We start from the raw sequence: 5,428 nt of genomic DNA, 5'->3' as shown, positions 1-5,428 counted from the left end.
AAACTGTGTCATTTATCTGAAAAGAAAAGAAACAGGGGTGGAACCCCAACACATCACCCCGTAAGATAAATTACCATCCATGATCGATTGTCTACTAATAATCACATATAACTTAATAAGTGACGTGACGTAATATCTAACACCGATTGCGTACTATTAACGATATATGACGTGATGACTTATCTCACGTAAAAATTAAAAAAAATTAATTTTAGTTTTAAGCTCAGAATTGCTTAAGTTATAAACGGCAAAAATATTTATGGAATCTGAGAAATAACTGTAATGTTTTTATTCAAATTAGACAAAACCTGAAAATTTTAAACTTAGTTTGTTTTTTGTCAGACATCTTGGAAGAAGCTGAGACACAAGTGTATTGTATCTGATGTGAAGAAGTTGGTATGGCTCAAAAATTTCAGTATGATGAAACTGGATCAACTTTTTACTATTTTTTGCTGTCCTTTTTGGCATTATTTCTTATACCTCTCACTTATTTTTTCTGGCCAAGAAAAAAAAAGAAGATCCAGAAAAGAAGATCAAAGAATGCAGCTGTGATAGATGTAAAATAAAGGATGGACTCTTAGAGAAGCAAAAGCATTTGAAGAATTTTAGACAATATGTAATTCAAAGTATACTTATTGGTGGATGGCTACTTTTGGTATTTGTTGCCTATAAAGCTCAGCAGTTTGACTATGAATATGCTAACTTTGATCCGTATGATATCCTTGGTATAGATATTGGAGCATCAAATGCTGAAATCAAGAAAGCTTATAAGAAAAAAGCTCTGGTCTTTCACCCTGACAAAGAAACTGGGGATGAAATACTATTTATGAAGTTAACAAAAGCTTACGATGCGCTAACCGATGAAGCTGCAAAAAGAAACTGGGAGCAATATGGGAATCCTGATGGCCCAAGTGCGATAAGCTTTGGAATAGCTTTACCCTCTTGGATTGTAGAAAAAGAAAATTCAATGCTCGTTCTAATAGTCTACGTTTTAATTTTTATGATTGTTTTACCTGTTACTGTGGGCATTTGGTGGAGTCGATCGATTAAATACTCAGGTGCGGTTCTGCTGGATACTTAGCAAATGTATTACTACTTTTTCCATAAGACGCCCAATATGATATTGAAACGGGTTATCATGGTATTAGGTGCATCTGCTGAGTTTCATGTCAAACACAATTCCGAGATCCAAGAAAGACCAAGTGACAACCAAAAAATTCCAATGTTGTTCAAAGATCTTCCGCAATTGAATGAAAAGAATAAGGAAAGGCCCTTATGTTTTTCTTATTCGGTGAAAGCAAGAGCATTAATACATGCCCATTTATCTCGTTTGCCCCTGAATCCCCATACTTTGGAAAAAGATAGAATAGCTGTTGTCAGGAAATGTCCTACGTTAATTCAAGAGATGGGCGTTTGTATAAGCCAGCTGATGATGTTAGCCCATGCTGGACGGATTAGCAAAATGCCAAACTTATGTTCATTAGAAAATGCTATGAAGCTATGTCCTATGATTGTCCAGGCCCTTTGGGACTACAAGAGTCCACTTCTTCAGCTGCCTCATGTTGAGGAAGATATGTTGAAACATTTCCATTCTAAAAAGTATCATGTTAAAACTTTAGAACACTTGGCAAGACTTGGTGAGGATGATAGGAGAATGTGTTTAAAAAGCTTAACTGAAGATCAGTATCGTAATGTATGTAAAGTTCTTGCCAATATGCCTTTGCTGGATGTTCAGACTAAAGTAGAAGTTGTCGATGATGAAGAAACAAATGTTATAACAGCTGGTGCAATTGTTACTGTCACAGTTTCTTTGTCAAGGAAATCATTTTCTTCCTTGTTGAATGTGGGAGGCGAATCCACTATTACTAGTGTACTACTAAATGAGCCTAAGATTAAGGAGGAAGAAGTTAAAGAGGAAAAAGAAGAAGAAGAAAAGAAGAAAACTCCTGTATGGAAGCCAAAGAATAAGTCCAGGAAAGGAGGGGCTGGTAAAAAGGCCTCCAAAAAGCCTAGTCAACACAACAATGTCACTAAAACGCCCGTGGAACAGGGTCCTGAAGAAAAGAAAGAGGACAAGAAGGAAAATACAACCCCAAAGAAAAGGGCCCAAAGCAAAAAACAAACGAAGAAAAATGAAAGTGATAGTGAAGACTCTCAGATTGAAGATGATGAAACGGATTCAGATTTAGAGGATAGTTTATCTCAAGATGATAAATCTGAAAACAAACGAGGTGATGAAGATGATGAGGATTGGGATAAATTCCAAAATCCACTCAATAAACGGCAAAAATCATTAAAAGGAAAATCTAGAATATCACATTCCGTCCATTGTCCCTATTTTCCGGAGGATAAGCAAGAGTATTGGTGGGTTTACTTGACTGATAAAAAAACTCAGACAATGTTAACAGCTCCATTTTATGTAACTAATTCGGTGGATAAACCTTATAACGGCGTACAATGTCTAACAGCTTTGTCGAGGATGTAGGGGTCGTTTACCATTTCTTTTTCTCTGCAATTTTTTTAGTGGTCTATTTTTGCCCGAATTTTGCTGAGCTTTGTTAGTGGTCTTTATTCGTTTTTATTTCTATGGAGTTTTGCTAGGGGTCGATTTTTGCCGGATTTTTTCCTAGCTTTGCTAGTAGTCTTTGCCATTTTTTTATTTTAGATTTTTGGCCAAGCTATGCCAGTGGTCGTTTGCTATTGTTTTCAATAGAATTTTTTAAGGGGTTTGTTTTTGCCAGATTTGGGCGAGCAGCACCTTTCATATACGAATAACTTCTGTTGGTTTTAAGTTTTAATGTCGCTCCTTACTTTCAGTTACAAAACTTGTTTTTTTGTTTAATTTCTGAACGTTTTTGAATTAATATAGCTTTGATTTTGGCTCACCGTAGATGAACAATTAAAACAAAATTTGCATATTAATTTTACTTTTTGGCTAAACGGCTTTCTCGAAATTTCGATTTGACGTAACTTACGAATTAACTTACGTAACGAACTTCTATATTCGTAAATTTGTATTACGTATATTAGGGGATTCACCCCCTTGTCAATGCCTTGCTGTTTACGCTAAAAGTCAAATTTTGTTCCAATTCCTTAAGAATGACCTCTTAATCACAAAAGCCGTTAATTAGAATAAATATCTCTGATCAAAGTGCAAAAATAGCCTTGCAAACAATCTGACGTATCTTACGAACTAACTTACGTAATGAACTTATATATTCGTAAATTTGTATTACGTGTATTAGGGGATTCGGCCCCTAGTCAATACCTCGCTCTTTACGCTAAAATTCAAATTTTGTTTCAAATTTCCAATCGAATGAGCCTGTTTTGAACCTTCAAAATTCAAATGTGAAAAGAATTCAATATTTATAAGGCCCTTAGAGACATATCCTACAAAATTTGAAATATCTCTTTTCTTAAGAAGTGAATGAATCTCCAGATGATTAAGGATATAACTTCTGATTTTCCCGGGGTGAAAGCCCCTCTAATATTGCGGATATGATTTTTTTTATGGATATTTATACTTAATTTCGAAAACCAAATACTTTAAACGAGCTCGTTTTCTCGAGACATTTCTATGCAAAATTAAAATTTTGATTAAAGAATCGTGTTTGAGAAGAAACAGATACTAAATTTATAAAAGCAATTTTTTTTCAAACTTAAGTTAACAGAGTAACTTAAACTTAAAACAAACTTACAAAAACTGTTACTTGTTTGTGACTTAAAACAAAAGAAAGCATCCCGTATATAAGAAGGGCTGCCACTTCCTGGCTCCCTCGCTCCTTAGTAGTGTGCTATCTATTCGTCCGAGGACGGATTGTATAAAGCTAGCAAACACGTTATATTTGTAACTAGATATTCAGGGACGAGATTCTATAAAGCGACCAGACAAGTTTTCTAGGTTCATGGGCCAAGCTGATCACATTTCCTGTCTTAATGTATACGAAGTGTAATCCATAGCGTTGAATGTCCTACCAGAAAAAATACCAGTTTTGGCCAAACGCTAATATATTCAATTTTTTAGCATAAAATAATGTTTCTACTAGCAATACAGCCAAGCCGGACATGTTTCTGAGTCAAAACTTGTCAAATAGATTGATAACCTGTATATTCATATAGTTCTATTAGTATTTCTACTTCTTGATATTTTCATTTCAATGCTCTTAGCCTTACAAGTAGCTGCAATACAAGTAGTAGTAGTAGCAGCATTAAATGTAGCAGTAACAGTAGTACAAGCAGTAGTGTAAAAATGTTTCCTTTTGGTCAGATGATCTTCCCCTTGAAGTATTCTCTGAAAGTTCCAATTAATACCAAAATCAATTCTTAAGATACACTTTTTGATAATGTGCATGCATATAGCGTCTTTTGAATTAGTACAAAGTCCCCTCTGAGTTACCCCATTTTGGCAATCCTTATACACATAACGTCTTTTGATTTAGTTCAACACTCTCCTCAACATTCTCTGAGAGTTTAAATAACATACTAGTAAGTAAACAGTGATTTGACTTATCTAATGGAAGTTTTTTTTCAATAAGATGATTTAAAGTCAGTAATATTACATAAGTTTGAATTAAATTGTATTAATGAGTCGTCCTTAATAAGTACGTATTTTTCTATGAACATATTGATAAACCTAACACAAATTCAGTGTTCTTAAATTTCTTTTCCACTACTACTAAAACAACCTCAAACCTAAGATAATAACAACTACACAAGATGTAAACACAGCTACGCACACTCAACGTCCCCTCCAATCGATTCAAAGCCTCCCTTTTTACACCTGCCCACGAAGTTCCCATTTCTATGAGTTTCTGAGGTGTAGCTAAGATGACGGGCCCTCGAGAGGATGGGACAAAATCGGCATGGAAAGCAGGGACGTAAAGAAACAAAAGCCATCACAGTAATTCGGAATTTTCAGAATCATCAGTGTAAGCCCAGAATTGGGGTTGTTGAGAAGGAAACATGCTAAGAAAACAATTCTTACTTCATAATACGCAGAATAATTGTAGTTAATACATTTTGACTGCGATTCCACTATACTATACCCCCTCCCCCCGTCCCTCTAATTTGTAAACGGCTAGACCCAAATACAAATTTTACATGGATTTTGTAATGCTATTGTTTCAATACAACTATACATAAATTGAATCAATGCTGATGAAATCAAGAAACGGAAAGTTGCCCCTGTGTGAAATTCTTCCTCCAAAAATTCCCCCTGGAAAATTTTCCCCACATGTAAAATTTAGCAGCCAAAGGAAAATTAAGACAAATAAACAGAGGGAAGAAAAGAAGGAATTCTGGAATATGCTACTTATATTCCAAAATACATACAGGACACAATAGTATGCAGAGCAATAGATTAGTTGTAAAAGATGTACACTAATATACCAATTGCCCCCTTATAGAAAAAGTTACGTGTTTGTCTTTT

The 5,428-nt window shown here is 34.8% G+C and overlaps 1 pseudogene; it reads left to right on the top strand.

Moving 5' to 3' along the window:
• Positions 1-398: 398 nt before the first annotated feature.
• LOC148939019 (translocation protein SEC63 homolog pseudogene) lies at positions 399-2,485 on the top strand (annotated as a pseudogene).
• Positions 2,486-5,428: the final 2,943 nt, after the last annotated feature.

The sequence above is a fragment of the Artemia sp. Qi Xiang Cuo genome, unplaced genomic scaffold (assembly GCF_049724085.1).
Source record: "Artemia sp. Qi Xiang Cuo unplaced genomic scaffold, ASM4972408v1 HiC_scaffold_22, whole genome shotgun sequence".
Lineage (NCBI taxonomy): Eukaryota > Metazoa > Arthropoda > Branchiopoda > Anostraca > Artemiidae > Artemia > Artemia sp. Qi Xiang Cuo.
This window is presented reverse-complemented; position numbering and strand designations above follow the sequence as displayed.